The sequence below is a fragment of the Lissotriton vulgaris genome, chromosome 1_1, assembly GCF_964263255.1.
Source record: "Lissotriton vulgaris chromosome 1_1, aLisVul1.2, whole genome shotgun sequence".
In the NCBI taxonomy this organism is placed as follows: Eukaryota; Metazoa; Chordata; class Amphibia; order Caudata; family Salamandridae; genus Lissotriton; species Lissotriton vulgaris.
The window spans coordinates 1,324,194,810-1,324,212,518 of NC_141685.1; the positions used below are offsets into that span (position 1 = coordinate 1,324,194,810).

Below are 17,709 nucleotides of genomic sequence, written 5' to 3' on the forward strand. Positions count from 1 at the left end.
GTTATTCCAAATAGAATGTTGCGGATTCCCTATGGAAAACAATCCTAACTATAACTACCTACTGGCGACCGCCAGTAGGTAATACATATATATATATATATATATATATATATATGTACGAAAATTCGTCACCAGCCAAGGCAGCCGCCTCAGCCCACCACTCCAACGCTGACGAAAGAACGGACCCAGAATTGAGTGCTTTAACCTTGGTGTTTTATTTCAGCAAGCCTGCCGCCGCCATAACGCGTTTCGCCTTTACAGCTTGATCACATGGCCAGTTGCTAATAGCCAATGCCATACATTTAAAGTGCAAGTGCGCGCGCAATACTTACAAAAGTTTCAGCAACATAGAAAAAATACTACATTTCCAAGTGCTCACAAATGTATGTCAACATTATAAACATACTTTTAAAAGTACAAGTGGCTTAATATATAAAATATAAATATATATTTACACTTTAAAAACCACAAAAAGTTTTTTGAATAACTGTATGAATACAATTAAATCATAATGTGAACATTGGCCCACAGGATTTTAACCATGGATGCATAAGGATTTGTTGTTCACTATTTTGCTCACTCCCCAAATGTACAAGGCACTCAGCAGAAGAAATAAAGCCCCAGTGGGCACAAAATTTTGTAAGATAGCACTACAACGTTACACATTGCATTCTGACATTGGCACAAAATATAGTGTTAAGTGAATAGAATTTCATAAAGTGCTCGTGCTGGTGCTCAACCAATATTTTGAAAAAGAAATCATAACTTATTCAACAAAAACACATGTTGTGTTCAACCCATGGTTATTCCCCACAGGCTAATCCTCCTCCTATTTGATAGAAGCTCTTAACACAGACCGTGAGGAGGCGTCAGATGGTAAAATACAGTAACAACAGTGTTATAATTTTAAAAATCCAAGTACCCTGCGGCAAACTCTGCAAGTCACAGTGAATAAACAATTCGTCCTGAAATAGTAATGGCGCGGAGATTTTACTATGTAATTACTCTCATCACATCATAGACAAGTGTAAAGATCTTCCGTCGCATTAAGACCCTGTGGCTGCTTACTATCTAGTTCCAGGATGTAACGGGTTTCAAGCAGGCGTAGTTTCGCCTCTCAATCACCCCCTCTTTTCATGGGCCAAACTGCATCTATGACAAAGTAGGACAGATGCATGGGGTTGGAGCTATGCTGATGTTCAAAGTGCCTTGCAACAGGGTAGGCCTGGTCTTTGTTAGAGATAGCTCTGATGTGCTGAAGTACACGTTTGTGGACCGGCAGGCGGGTGCTCCCCACGTACCTGAGACCACATGTGCACTCCAGCACATAAACCGCGTAATCTGTCCTACAAGTAAGGCGTTTAGTGATACTCCTCGGGGTGCTGGAGAATGGGACAACATAGTTGGATTTGTTGATCCCATATTTGCATGCCTTACACTGTATGCATTTTTTGAACCCCCCTCCCAAAGCCTTCCACGTTGAAGACATCTGTGGTTCTAAGGCATTCTGGACTAAGGCATTAGCCATAGATTTGGATTTCCTAAAGGTCAGGAGTGGCTTTTTCGATACCTTGTTCCCAATAACCGGATCCCCCAATATGAGGTTCCAGTTATCGCAAAATATCTTTCTTAACGCTGAATGTTGTCTGCTGTATGTCACGATCATGCGAGGACTGCTAACCCCTGCCACCGCAGTTGTTTCTGCCTCTCTATTTCTTGGGGTAAGGGCAGATTCCCGGGATATCTGTTGGGTCCTCTTCTGTGCGGACTCAACCAAGGATCTGGAGTATCCCCTTGCAAGGAATCTATTTTTGCAAGCTTCCTGAGCTACAGTGCATTCCTCCTCGCTACTACAGATACGTCTGATACGCAACATTTCCCCGTAGGGAATGCTGCGTATCAAATGGCCAGGATGGTGGCTGGCTGCGTGCAAGATGGTGTTGCCAGCAGTTGGCTTTCTGTATAGTCTAGTTTGCATGCAATTTTCACTGACATATATTTCCATATCAAGAAAACAGACTTTTGTCGCATCAATGCAAGATGTAAAATGCAGATTAAATTATTCACATTCAGCCTTTCAATAAAATTCCTTGCTGATTCCTCCGTCCCTTTCCACACAAAGAAAAGGTCATCAATGTAACGTAAATAGGTGACCACATGCTGTTCCATGGTTTCTAGCAGATCTCCCGCCAGGACCTGTTCCTCCCATAGCCCCATGTGCAAACATGCGTAGCTCGGGGAGAAACAGGCCCCCATGGCGACACCCCTAATTTGATGGTAAATCTGATTATTGAACAGAAAGAAATTCTGCTCCAAACACATTTGGACCATGGATAACAGCATCCTATTGTGAACCCCATAATATATGGGGCGTTTGTTGAGGAAATGTTCTATTGCCTTCAGTCCATCTCGATGGGAAATTGAGGTGTATAATGAGGATACATCCAAAGTCATAAATATGAGGTCTGGGCCCCAAACCAAATGCTCAGTCTTGCGAATAAAGTCCGTTGAATCCTGCACATATGAATTCAATCCTTTCACCCAATCCTGAAGGAAAAAGTCTATGTATTTTGACACATTTTCCAAGGAGCTGTCTATTGCCGAGATTATGGGGCGCCCAGGGGGTGTAATACAATTTTTGTGGACTTTGGGGATTAAATAAAAAGAAGGAACCACTGGATGTTCTTTTCTCATAAAACGGAACTCATCCTCCGTTATGATGCCTGCACTCCTCCACGCCTGGAGCTTGGCTGCCTGGTCTCCCCATGTTGCCTTCAATGTTGGCCAGTTGCTCTTTCTATAGCATGCAAGGTCATTGAGCTGTTTTTCCGCCTCCTGCAAGTACAGATTCCGAGGCCACAAGACAACATTGCCCCCCTTGTCTGCTTGACGCACCAAAATGTTGTTATCCGCAGAGAGTTTGTCCACCAGTTGTAAATAGCTCCAATTGCGTTTGTTCATGATATTGCGTTTACTGTTGGTGGCAACATATAATTGCTTCAGTTCTTTAGTCACCAAATCATGATAAACGTCTATATTGTCATGGAGCATGATGGGCTGAAAAGTCGATTTAGGCTTGAAAGATGTCAAACCTGCTGCTGCATTTGTTCGCTCCATGTTGCAATTGCCCCCTTCATTTCCAGAAGATTCATTTTGCAGAGACCATATTGTATTCACATCTTCTTGGTCCTCCACAGTCAACAAAGTCGGGCTGTTAATTTCTACAGGATTTTGTTTCTTGGATTGAAGACAATGAAATTTGCTTAATTTAAGCTTACGGATAAATCTGTAGGTATCCATTCGTGCATCCGCATAATTGAAATTGTTCGGCGGACAATATGATAGTCCCAAAGCAAGAACCGCTTCCTCCTGCTCAGTCAATTTTGTTGTTGTGAGATTAATCACTGAGCTGGTGTTTTCGATTGTGCCTGATTGCGTTGCTTGGATCGGTTCCATCTGCCCTTCGGGGGTCCCTTTGCTTGTGCCTTTGCGGCTCCTACATTTTTTGCGGCATTGGCTCCGCCGGTAGTTGCGCCTGGTGTTCGTTTTGTTCTCGATCGCAGGGTGTCCCTGCGATCCAGGCATAGGCAATCTACCTCTTCCGCAACGGTAAGCCTGGTAAACCCCAACGCCTGGTCCGTTCTGCCTTCATTGTCTGGTTCGCTCTCAATGTTAGAGCTCAATTCTGAGCTAGAAATGGAGTTGTCACGGGCGGCAGGCACTCCACCCTGTGCCCCCTTGACTCTTGCTTTTACCCCATCGAGCCGTCTGGCAAAAGTGAAGATTTGGCCATTAGCATAGTCCAATCGATCTCTCTCAAATTTATAGGCCTTCCTCTTTTTAATAATCTCCTCTTCCTTACTCAAACGGACCAGCATTTCCTCACGCAATTTCTTAGTCTGATCATTTACTCCCAGTCCAGTTATTTCCTCCTCCAATTTCTCAATTTCAACTTGCAATTTATCCCGGTCGCTTGAGGCGTATTTCACCAGGATTCTTAATAATTTCGCAGATGACTCTAAATTGGCTTCAGCCCATTCCTTAAGCATTAACGGGTCAGGGTTCTCATAGCTGGGGGCTAGTGTTATTCTCAGCCCCCTTGGTACTCTGTTGACTTGCAAGTACCTTGAAAGAGACCTGTGCTCCCACCATTTCGATTGTTCCGATCTCATCAACTTCTCCAATCTTTTGAATAAGTCACGAATGGTGGGATTCCCTGTGTTTGCTTGCGCTGCCTGTGGGACTTGGCCAGACCCCCCAGCCGGGGAATCCAGAAACATTGTCTCCGCCGCCTCCTCCCGCTCACGCAACTTATTTGCGGACATTACGGCACTTTAGGCTGAGAGCTTGAATCGCTCCACCAAGGTTCGCTGCTCGGTGCTAATCCAGTGAGCAAGCACCGTCACACACGCACACTCCTTACCGGATCGTCCTTTAAGAGACCGCTTTCGCCGATTCACCGTTGCAAAGCACCGGCCGGTGCTTTCTTCATTTCTTTAGGTGTCAGCTTCAAAAAACAGTCCGATAATTCCAGGCGTCCGGGGGCAATGCGGCTTACTCCTTCCGGAGTTCGTAAAACCTCTTCCGGGTGACCAGTCAAGGGAATGCTTCCTGCCGCTTAGCCCAAACCAACAAGGAGGGGTTCCGTTCGTACCGTGGAAGCCTCTACGGTAACACAAATGTACGAAAATTCGTCACCAGCCAAGGCAGCCGCCTCAGCCCACCACTCCAACGCTGACGAAAGAACGGACCCAGAATTGAGTGCTTTAACCTTGGTGTTTTATTTCAGCAAGCCTGCCGCCGCCATAACGCGTTTCGCCTTTACAGCTTGATCACATGGCCAGTTGCTAATAGCCAATGCCATACATTTAAAGTGCAAGTGCGCGCGCAATACTTACAAAAGTTTCAGCAACATAGAAAAATTACTACATTTCCAAGTGCTCACAAATGTATGTCTACATTATAAACATACTTTTAAAAGTACAAGTGGCTTAATATATAAAATATAAATATATATTTACACTTTAAAAACCACAAAAAGTTTTTTGAATAACTGTATGAATACAATTAAATCATAACGTGAACATTGGCCCACAGGATTTTAACCATGGATGCATAAGGATTTGTTGTTCACTATTTTGCTCACTCCCCAAATGTACAAGGCACTCGGCAGAAGAAATAAAGCCTAAAAGGTAATACATATATATATATATATATATATATATATATATATATATATATATATATATATATATATATATATATATATATATATATATATATATATATATATTATATATACTAGCAGCCCCTCCCGACATTGTCCAGGTATGAATTGCTGCCGGCCAGTAGTATATTGTTTTGTAGGATTCGTTTTGATAGCATTTCTTATCTGTGACAGGCCTGTGAAACGCTCCGATTCACAGTGCACTGCTGATGCACTTAAGAGTGCGCGTTCAGTAGTGTGTGAACTCGAGTTTCCCTATTTTATTTTTCCCGGCAATATTATATAGCATGAACTCGACAACATGGCATGAGCACAATTTACATTACAGAAGAACACATTCATTTGTGGTAGGCACGGGGAGACAAAGCGATTTGCCTGGAATCACAGGATGTTGAGCTGATGCCGAGATTCGAACGTAGCTCCCCAGCCCTAAAGTTCGCAATTCTGGAACTTGTGGCAGGAGGTGTGTCTAAAAGTGTACGGCTGTGCTGGCCATCAATGAGAGAGACCTGTGCGTTTTTCAAATGGGTGGTGAAAAAATATGAGTATGCTGCTGGAGATTTGGGCCGCTGTGCCACCAATATACTTACCGGGGGAGGGTAAACACCCATTATTCCGCAACTTTCTTTCCGCATACCATCACTCCGCATGCTTTCATTACGAAAGTACCATGACTCCGCAATGCCATTATAACGCATGGCATTACATTTTATATGCTTTTACCACGCATACATTTACAACAAAATTCGTTGTAAATGCATGAATGGTAAAAGCATTTTTTTTAAATGTTTGGATAAGGTAAGTATGGGTGTAGGGGTATATGTTTTGGGGTACTGAGGTATATGTTTAGGGGTGTTTGGGTATTTTAAGGGTTCAGATATAGTTTTGGGTTATGGGGTACAGGGGTAGTTTTAGGGTTTAGGGATAGGTATGGGTTTTGGGGTACAGGGGTATTTTTAGGGTTTAGGGGTAGGTTAGGGTTTTGGGTACAGTGGTATTTTTAGGGTTCAGGGCTAGGTTTGGGTTTTGGGGTACAGGGGTATTTTTAGGGTTCAGGGCTAGGTTTGGGTTTTGGGGTACAGGGGTATTTTACGGTTCAGGGGTAGGTTTGGGTTTTGGGGTACAGGGTTATTTTAAGGGTTCAGGGCTAGGTTTGTGTTTTGGGGTACAGGGGTATTTTAGGGTTCAGAGCTAGGTTTGGGTTACAGTGGTATTTTTAGGGTTCAGGGCTAGGTTTTGGGTTTTGGGGTACAGGGGTATTTTTAGGGTTCAGGGATAAGTTCGGGTTTTGAGGTACAGGGGTATTTATAGGGTTCAGGGCTAGGTTTGGGTTTTGGGGTACAGGGGTATTTTTAGGGTTTAGCGATAGGTTTGGGTTTTGGGGTACAGGGTATATTTATAGGGTTAAGATGGGTTAGTGTTTAAGGGTGTTGGGGTATTTTAAGGAGTAAGGATGGGTTACGATTATGGGGTGCAGGGATATTTAAAGGGAGCAGGGTGGGATTAGCAGACAATATGAGACATGCCATGAAGGGCAGAACGTACCACACGCCACCAGCGTTTGTCACGCCCCCAGCACACGCCCACAGCACAACGCAGACACGCCCACAAGGGACTGCTTTGCTGGCACGATTCTTTTACCTTTTAAATGTATATGGTGGGCGTCTGCATAGCCTATGTCCTTCTGCTGCAACTGCCCTTTCCAACGCTGTATTGGGTGTTGTGATTGGTGCTGTGGTTCCTGAGATTACCTGCCTCAAAGGTTTGGGCTCTCTCTTTATTATATTAGTATGGATATATATATAGATCAAGAGTTTGTAAAAAAGACAAGGGATGAGATTGATATCAGACTTGCAAAACATCAGGAAACTATCAGCACGAGGAAACAATACAAATTTGCGCGCGACAAAAATGACTATGAAACTGGTAGAATTTTTACGTTTGCGCGCAAGTTTGATAACGCAAAGCGGCAAGCCATGGCACCCAAGGCCAATGTACAAACCTCTATAAATAATCAAACCGTGGATTTGTCCGAACCTGAAATGAGCTCTGTTACTAGTGGAAGTGACTCAGAGGATACAGTAGCAGGTAGCTCCAACCAGTGTCCAGTGCCCACTAAATACACTCCTTCAGAGGAATTGGGTTTTATGGTCGAGGACAGATTCAAAACATTGCAACCTCAAACCCGGCAGCAGCGGAAACTAAACGAACAGCAGCCAACAAAAAACGCAGCGCAAGGAGGAAATGCAGGAGGCAGCGGAGCATCAAAGAGAGGGAGAGGCAGAGGAAAGAAATGGTAACCTCAGATGTTGAACCATCGTCTACCTCCGGTTTGTACATTAATTCCACACCAATTGATAATGATGATGCAGGCTCAACTACCAACATTGTGGGGCAAATGTCGGTCAATTCAGAGGTTAATACAGTGATTAATTTATCCGAAACAGTGTTGGATAAAGCCGAACTACAACTATTATCTTTGGGTCTGTCATATTGCCCTAAAAACTCGTTCAATTATGTGCAAACCCGTGTTGACGTATTTAAATTTATACGGAAGCTAAAATTAAAAAAGCATTTCAAGCTATCAAATGCCCAATTGAAAGCTTCTGACATTGTGGAAAAGTCTCATCCTTCTAGAGTGTTCTCCATTTCTGACACCAGTGCTTTGAAAGTTGCACATGAACTGGTCCTGGAAGAGGATTTTGTTGCAGGGGCGACCCAACAAAATCTAAGAAATGCAGGCATTATGACAAATCTACCTTGTGCCACTAAATTTAAACCTCCCTCCACATTTTACCCAATAATGCCTAAAGACAATATAGATGCTTTTGGGGATATAGTTGTGGAGGATTTGAAGAAACTACAGCACACTGTGTCTAGAAAAAGTAAAAGTATGAAATACGTAGAGAAACAATACAATAAACTTATGAAGAAATTGAGAAGTGACTCTAATCTCATCATAAATAAAGCGGACAAAGGAGGCAACACTGTTATCTGGCCTCGCACTCAGTACATGGCTGAAGCTGAAAAACATTTGAGTAATCAAACTTGTTACAAAAAAGGCAGCTTCATTGATATCCTGCGCCTCAAGGATAAGGTTCACAAGGATCTCAATCAATGGAGGCGTGAAGGTTTATTAAGCAAGCAAGAACATGCTTTCCTAAAAAATGATTTTCCGGTGACCCCTTTCTTCTATTTGATACCGAAGATTCATAAGCAGACTATCCCAGTCCCTGGCCGGCCTATCATCTCGGCCCAGGGCAGCTTGTTAGAATCTATCTCACGATATGTTGATCATTTCCTTCATGAATATGTGGAGGCATTACCCTCGTTCATCAAGGATACTGGACATTTTTTGTCTAAGATTAATGATATTGTGTGGGATAATGAGTCAGTTTTGATAGCTCTAGATATAGATTCTCTATATACTAGTATTGCACATCAGGATGGACTGAACGCTGTTAAGTGTTTCTTGGGTAAGCGAGATATTGCTTTCAGTCAACATAGTAATATGCGTCTAAGGATGTTGGATTTATGCCTTAACAACAATTATTATTTGTTTGATAGAGAAATTTATCAGCAATTGAGAGGAGTGGCCATGGGGGCATGTTTCTCCCCCACCTACGCATGTTTACATGTAGGGTGGTGGGAGGAACATGTCCTCATGGGGTCACTTGCTAGTTTGTTTCCCAACAATATTGCCCATTTTTGGCGTTTCATTGATTTTATTTGCATGATTTGGAGGGGTTCGGAAGAATCAGCAGCTGAATTTGTTAGAGTCATCAATGATAACCAACTAAATCTCAGGTTTACATCACAGATCAGCAAAAGTATGATTCAATTCTTGGATGTTGAGATCTATGTCCAAGATGAGAAACTACATACCAGACTCCACAGAAAGCCTACGGCGGGCAATTCCATCTTGCACGCCGATAGTGCACATCCAGGACACCTTGTGAAAAGTATTCCGTATGGGGAATTTCTACGCATACGTAGAATATGTAGTTCCGAGGTTGATTTGGAGAAATGTCAGAATGAGGCGTTCCTTAGATTTGTTGCTAGAGGCTATCAAACAACTGTCCTTAAAGAGGCTTTAAATAGAGCGAATAAGTTGAACCGGGATGAATATCTCAATTCCACTAGAGCCATCAGTATTAGACAAGAGCCAAAAACAGAAATCCCTGACAGAATCAGTATGATCACGACTTTCAATAGTGAGGAAAGGAAAGTAAGGGGGATATTAAGAAAACATTGGCCTTTGTTGAAAACAGATATCAGTGTGGCATCCTTATTACCAGAGGAACCAATTGTAATCTTTAGAAGGGCACCCTCTATGAGGGATGCCTTAGTTAGATCTAGCCCAGAGGTAAACATAAAGAAAAATTGGTTATCTGATAAATCAGGATTTTATAAATGCATCTCTTGCAGAGCATGCAAATTTGGTGTTTCAACCAAGGAGTATTGTTCTGCATTTGATCCGTCACCCATTTCAATCAAGGGGCATTTTACATGCCGGACTGACTTCGTAGTTTATGTGCTCCAATGTACTTGTGGGCTCAAGTATGTTGGAAGCACTAAACTACAGGCCTTTAACCGCATCCTCCAACATCTCAGGGCCATCGTCAATTCTGATGAGAACTATCCGGTCGCACGCCATTTTGGTTTAGTCCATCAGAAAAATGTGAATGATTTAAGATATTTCATCATTGACGGAATTCCTAAAAACATCAGGGGTGGAAATAGAGAGAAATCACTCAGGCAGCTGGAGAGCAAGTACATCTTGCTTTTAGATACTAGAATTCCCAATGGGTTAAACACAGGGGAGGACCTTCATTGTTTCCTGTAAATTTTGTTGGGAGATTGGGGTGTATAGATGAAGAGTGGCAGTCTTCTATTCTATTTGAAGGTTCTAACCCCCCTTACATCCTGTAGCCCTGTGTATCCTTTTTCTTTTATATGAGGGAGTTCTTGTGAGAAGGTTGAAATAGAACTCTCTCTGCATAGAATGATCATGTGCACGGTTTGTAATGTGTAGCTGTTTTTCTATAATCCACCTCGCTCTGAAGTCAATCTGGAATTTAGTCACCATTTCTCAGAAAGTGGATGAATCATTCGTTCAATGATCTTGTTGTTCTGGGCAGAATTGAACAATTTGTATTGTGTCAGAAACCAAATGTGGGGATGAAAAGGGCACTATGCCATAAGTCTTGGTTTCCCACAGGGCGTTTCTGATTTTTGACATCATTTCTTGAGTCCATCAATTTCTACTGTATAAAATGGGGTAGAGGTAGTTGACGTATGTATTTTTGGTATCATTACATGTAAACCTCTTAATAGGCGTAACATGGTTTTTGAGCGCTTCTGTCCTCCCCCCCCCCCTCCCCGCTTTTTATATTATCAGCCTTTGACCAATGAGGTGTATGTGAGGCAGGGATCTGTCTCTTAGTCATGGCTGACTTTGCACTTTGCACTTTGCACTTTGCACGCGTGTTTGCACAAATAGATTAATAATTTTAGCACTAGCACTTTAGTAACACCGAAGGGCAGCAGACACTACTCGTATGTATCTAAAACATCTAGATATGTATTTTTATCCTGTAGACCCTTGATCCTTAAATCAGGATATTAACGTATACTTGAAAATTATGCTGCATATAAATGGTTTTATGATTTCATAAATTTTCAACCTCTAAAAATGATTTTAATCAATAGGTTGTATATAATAAGCATATTCAACATTTATTTACGAATCTATGTATTTAACGTTGGTTAACATGGGGTCTGTTTTTTACCAGGATGTGATGCAAACTATATGTGTTTTCAGTGTCTATGATTATACACGCCCCCTTTGTGTGTTAATTGTGCGTCCTATTTATTCACTGTTATTGGTTCTGTCTGGCATGTGATCAAGGCTACCGAGTCGTAGCCGAAACGCGTCATGCTGGCAACTACGAGGGAATAAACCACCTTTGAATTTCAAAACTCAGCGCTGTGGAGTGGTCTGTACCTGTGGTTTTCGTTGTTTATAGGAATGCAAGAACGGAGCAGGACTTTGAATCATATATATATATATATATATATATATATATATATATATATATATATACACACACACACACACACATATATGAGTAGATATATTCTAATATGATTCGTTTTAATGTTGCTTTAACCCATTTTATGACAAAAAGTTTGCACTTCATTTTCAATAGGATTATTTTAAATAGGATTAGAAGCATGGAAGACACCTGAGTTTAAGCATGTCTCGAAGATTTGGAGCCTTCCATATCGATCTTGCCGGATAAGCTATGTCTGTATTCCTTTTAGGTCAGCACCACAATTTAACAATGCAAGTGGCTCATTCTTTTCTTTTCCCAAAGGGCAGCAAATAGTACCTGTCGTACTCTTGCTTCCTTTCATGATGGAAATAATGCATTATTGCTGCTGCTGACAAGCACTGGAAAGAAAATGTAAGATGAATAAAGAAACCTGTAGCAAAGCTTGATAAATAATGTGTGTTTTCTGTCTGAATACCGTTCCAAGAAGTATACAAAAGTGCATAATTTAGAAAGGAACACTCGGGTAGGAAGCTGCAGATGCCAGGTCCTGCCAGGGTCTGAAAAACATAAAAGGGCATTTTTTAACAAGCATTGGCATTGCCAATAGGTCTGACCTTTGAATGCACTGTCAAGCCAAACCTAAAAATCCAATTACGTGACTGCATTCCTCCCATCTGTGCTGCTGCTTGAGAGAAACACCATAAATTATTTTATTATCTAAGCCTCTTCAATATCATTTCAATGGCATGTGTGTGTGTACCGCTTAAGTTCAACCTCAGGCAGTTTTATAAATAAACAGAATGATCACCACTGTTTGAAGGGCAAGTACTTTTTTTGTTGAAGTAGACAACTTCTGCACAGTCAAAACAGATACTCCTGGCCACCAACATTAGGCGGAGCCAAAGCCCTTTCCTGGTAATACTCACATAATTTGTTTGGAGACAACCGCGCTGTCAGACCATGAAAAGCAAGAGATGGGGAGGGGGAGAGGACAGCACGTTGGGATTCTGCAAGTAAACCCTGCAAGGAGAAGTAGGTGGGGAAGCAATGGAGGAGCTGGGTGGGGTTATAAATACAAACACCCTCTCCCCTAAACAATCTGAGCAGGATGGGGAGGGGCAGGGGAAGAAACGGATAGGCTTGGAAGGATAAAGCAACATAGAGTGCAGAGATAAGAGGAGGGAAACGTCACATGGGGGAAAGAGCAATAAAATACATGCCCTCCCACTGAGTGCTGAAGGAAAAAGAAAGAAGTAGTTCCCTGATGTAGAGCCATGGAAGGATACAAGGCAGCCATTCAAAAGAATGATAAAGAAGCTATTCTCCATGTCACAAACAAACACAGAAAGGGGCAGAAAATGTATAGAAAGCAAACAAAATTAACAAAAAAGCAACATGAAGGCTAACCAATGATAAGCAAGGGGCTGCTTCCTAATAGGTTATCATCAAGATGCGAAACCTCAAAATAAACCAAATGGCTCACGAGAAAAATATGTGTATTATTTGCATATTATTTTCATCATACATTCATTCATCAACATTAATGAATCCCTTAATCTACCCTCCCGTAAAATATATATAAATGGATATTGTATCCTTATGCAAGTGCTACCTTGTGACTTTTAATGAATGTTACCTTGTCAGCATTTACTGAATCCTGATATCTTGAACAATGAAGAACATAACGACCAACCAGGGTCCAGCTCAACCAAGACACATGTATCAACAACAATCCTAGGTTGGTGCAAAAACACTTCCCGCACCCGTCGTCCCAAGGCGCAAATTAGGTCACAATGTTCATGGGAAAATGGACGGTGCACTCGTTGAAATCAGACGCAAGATCACTTAGTCCCAAAACATTTTTTTTCATTCTTTATTCTGTTAATCTTTAACAAGAACGGCACACAGCCAACGCGTTTCGTTCCAGGAAGGAACTTCGTCAGGGCTCTACGTATGGTAGGCTAATATGCGATGGGAAAAGTCCAAAGTAGTGCAAATGACAAATTCACGAGAGGCACAGCATGCACGTCAGATCAATAATAATAATCTATTAAGTTGATGGGTGAATTAACCCAAAGTGGTTATACAATCCACGTGAAGCCGCGTCTCATCCCAGGAAGTGGAGTCATGGAAGGAGAAGTTTATTACTATAGCTAATCAGTGTACAACTTCACAGTACCAGAAGATAGGTGGCCAATATGATAAAGGCGTGTTACAATTAAAAAGGTAGACGCAAGATGTGATTGAATGTCTTGCAATTCTATTTAAATGTAGATATATATGCAAAAACACTTATGTAGTCCCGGTGATAATACGCACAAGGGATAACGAGATGGGCAATGGATGGCAGGTGTTACTCTTCACGATGAACGGCGATTTCCAGCATGGTAGCTGGAAGACTTCCGTTGCTGTGCCGTTCCTGTTAAAGATTAACCGAATAAAGAAAGAAAAACATTTTTTGGGGTCTAAGTGATCTTGAGTCTGATTTCAACGAGTGCACCTTCCATTACCTCCTCGTCCGTCTTCCTCACCACAGTATTACCCATTGAGCCTCAGGCTCCCACAGAAACTGCAAGTCAAACTTTTACAGTCTAGTCTCCCTCTCCCTCTCCCAATATGTCCCCCGGTGGCAACAGCCAATCCCATAAAGGGATACAGAAAACAGCCAAACCACCTGTTTTTTCGTTTCTGCACTACTCCGAGTGCTGTCTGCCTGCGATGCAGGTAAGTGGGGCTGGGGTCCTGCGTTAGCTGGGCTCTGGGTCCTTGTAGGGTTTTGGTGTTCGGGAATGTTAGTGTGTTTTATTTTGTTTTATTGACTGTTCCCTGCATCTACCATTTTTCTTTATCTCCTCTTGTCCTGCCTTAGCGGACTCAGGATTTAAATGGAGGTGGGCTCGCATGGGAGTCAGCCTCCATTGGGGGACACACGAGTCTTGTCCTGCTTTAGCGGTCTTCCTGACTCATTTGGCACTATTTAGCGCGTCCTGCTCGGCGGGCATTAGGCGCTCCTGGTGTTTGTTTCTTCCCCCGTCGGTGAACGGAGTTGATGAGCTTCTCCGTTGTTCCTTACCTTATATTTTGCCTCTGCTGCATTTTTCTTGTCGAGGGAGTCTGGCGGCTTCAATGGGGAGGCGCGTCGGACTTCCTCCGGTTTTATAAATGTGTTATGAGCGTGCAGTGGGAGGTTTTGTTGGTTGCCTAGCAACTTCCGGCCTCTTTTACCAGTCGTATTTTCTGAATGGTGCCTGTGTGGTTTCACTGGTGTTTGGCTGTCATGGAAGGTGGTTCTTCCGATTTGGCTGAACCTTGCTCCGTGAATTTGGCTTCTGGTTCTGGGGTGATAATTCCTTCTATGGAGTTTTTGCAGAAGATGATTAATTCTGCTGTGGCTGCTGCTTTACAGGATAAGGTGGCTGTTCCTCCTGCTAAAGGCGAGGGCTGATGATGCTCCTGCTCTTGACTCTGAGATGGAGGAGGATGTTGACGTCAAGGGACATTTTGTGCAGGGTGCCGACCTTAAGGTGGTGCTTGGTCACATTCGCAAGGATTTGGTTTTTCCTGATTCTATTGTGCCTTTGGAGGATGATTTGTTTTCTCAATATCAGCGTCCTGAGCCCGAATCTTTGCCCCTTCATTCTTCTGTGTTGAAGGTTTTGGAAACGGAATGGAAGGATGTGGACAAGGGCTCTTTTCCACGTTTTTTGAATAAACGCTATCCATTGCAGGACTTTTCAGTGAAATTTCCTTCCTCCGTTAAGGTTGATTCCTTGATGGCCAGTATGTCCTCTCATGGGACTGTTGTTTCTGAGGATTCCTCTCCTGCTGACCCTGTGGATCGTAAGGTGGATGGTGCGGTGAAACGCACTTTTGCTGCTGCTAATTTTTCCATCCGGGCGGCGGCCTATTCTTCTTACGCCATCCAGTCTTTGCTTAAGGATTTTCAGTCATTGGCAGAATTGTTGGACCAGGGAGAAGATGTGTCTTCTACGCTGGCTATGATGGAGCAACAGGTTTGTGTCCTTTCTGACGTATCGTTTGATTCCTTGGGGGCGGCTGCTTCTGCGGCAGGGTCTTCTGTCGCTGATAGGAGGCAATTGTGGCTCCGCTCCTGGAAGGCTGATGCTACGCAGAAGGGTTGTTGATGAAGATCCCCTTTACTGGTGTTAAGCTGTTTGGTTCCCCGTTGGATGATATGGTGAAGAAAACGGCGGAAGACCGAAAGCTGATTGCTCCTGACCAGCCTGGTCGCTTCCGTGCTTTTGGTTGACAGAGGGCTTTTGGCCCTTCACGGAGGGGCCGTTCGAGTCAGCCCTTTCGTGGGAGGGGGCGTGGCCGGGGTGCTCCTTCCTTTGACAAGTCCTGGTTCTCCGGCGCTTCTGCCTCCTCCTCCCCTGCTTCAAAATCATGACTGGGTTGCTCCTGGAGTGGGTCCAGTTGGGGGTCGTCTAGGTTTCTTCCGGGACTCTTGGAGCGAGTCTGTTTCAGATCAGTGGGTCCTTCAGGTGGACTCAGAGGGTTTTAGTCTTGGGTTTACCCAGACTACTCCAGACTGTTTCAGGTCCACTCCTTGTCCCAGAGACGCTCTGAAGAGGGTGGCGCTTTTGGAAGGCATCAAATCCATGGTGCAAAAGAGAGCGGTGATTCCCGTGCCAGGAGATCAATTGGGGTTGGGAGTGTATTCCATTCTGTTCCTGGTGTCCAAATGCACAGGGGATCTCAGACCTGTGATGGATTTGAAATGGGTGAATGCTTTTGTTCCTCATCAAAAGTTCAAGATGGTTTCTCTCCAGGTGATCCTTCCTCTTGTTTCTCAAGGGGATTTTCTGTCCTCGATAATCTTGAGGGATGCAAATCTCCATGTGCCTGTACACCCCAACCATCAGAAGTTTCTGCGGTTCTGCGTCCTGGGTCGGAACTATCAGTTCCAGGTATTGCCTTTTGGGCTCTGCTCTTCACCCAGGGTTTTTACTAAGGTTCTGGCCCCTCTTACTGGCTATTTACATGGGGAGGGCATTAGCGTTTTTCCTTCTCTGAACGATATTTTGATTTCTGCTTCTTCTCTTTCTAAGGCGGAGTTGCATGTCTGGCGAGTGTGCCATGTCCTGGAGAGTCACGGATTCCTGGTGAATGTCCTGAAGTCCTCCCTGGTTCCTGCACAGGAATTGACTTACATTGTAGCACTTTACAAGAATCAGTTGGGATGGTGTTCCTGCCCCCTGCTCGGATTCTGTCTCTGATCTCTGCTGTTCAATCCCTGTTGTTGGGGCCTTTTCATCCTGTGAGCCTCTGGTTGAGAGTGCAGGGTCTGATGTCGGCATCTTTGTTGACGGTGCCGTGGGCTCGCCTTCACATGTATCCGGTGGTGTCTCATGTTTTGTTGCATTGGGACCCCTGTTCCCTAGATATGACTGTTTTGATCCCTCTGTCTTCCGAGAAGGTGGTCCTGAGTTGGTGGTTGGACGTGGTTCATCTTTCTCGAGGGGGAAACATCCTTAACAACGCGGTCAGTACACCGCAATTCTGTTACATCGCGGTCGTTACAACGACCGCAATGTAACCACGCTATGCTATTACAACGCAAGTCTTTACATCGACTTGCGCTAGATGGCGTGCTAACATTAAAAATAGTGTAGTTTACTATCCCAACACCTTCCCTACTGATAAGTGGACTGGAGTTGGAGTAGTAAATTACACTTTTCTAATGTTAGCATGCCACCTAGCGCAAGTCGATGTAAAGACTTGCGTTCTAAAGGCATAGCGTGGTAACATCGCAGTCATTGTAACGAATGCGATGTAACAGCATGCGCTGTAATAACACGCGTTGTAACATCATACAACCGTCTCGAGGTCACCTCTTTCTAGTTCTTCCATCTCAGATTCTCACTACCGATGCCAGCCTGTTGGGTTGGGGTGCTACTCTGGGGGATTCAACAACGCAAGGGGTTTGGTCTCGTTATGTGATCTCCTGTTCCTCCAACTACAAGGAACTGAAGGTGGTTCAGTTGGGCCTGTTAGCCTTCTCGGATCTTCTGTTGGGTCACCATGTGCAAGTCCAGACGGACAATCAAGTGGTTATGTCATATATCAACCATCAGGGGGGTTGCAGGGTTCTCTCCCTCAGTTGCCTCGGTCGTCAGATTTGTTCTTGGGGGGAGTTGCACCTGGCGTCCCTGTCTGCGATTTACCTACCTGGTTGGGAGAACACTGTGATGGACTGTCTGAGCCGTGTGTTCCCCTCCATGGGTTCTTTGTCCCTGACGCACTTGATGTTCGGGAGGTTGAGGCGGATGTTTGGGTCTCTGATTGTAGACCTCTTTGCGTCCCAGTCCAATGCCAAGGTCCGCTGCTTTTGCACAATTATGCCTTGCCGGGATGCTTGTAGGGTGGATGCTCTGTTGTTCCGTTGGCCGCAGGGCCTCT

General features: G+C 43.8%; 1 protein-coding gene across 2 annotated transcripts in view; it reads right to left on the reverse strand.

Annotated features, from left to right (window-relative positions):
• Positions 1-17,709, reverse strand: part of LOC147749088 (retinol dehydrogenase 7-like) — a 246,583-nt gene that overhangs the window by 15,025 nt on the left and 213,849 nt on the right. The window lies entirely within an intron of this gene.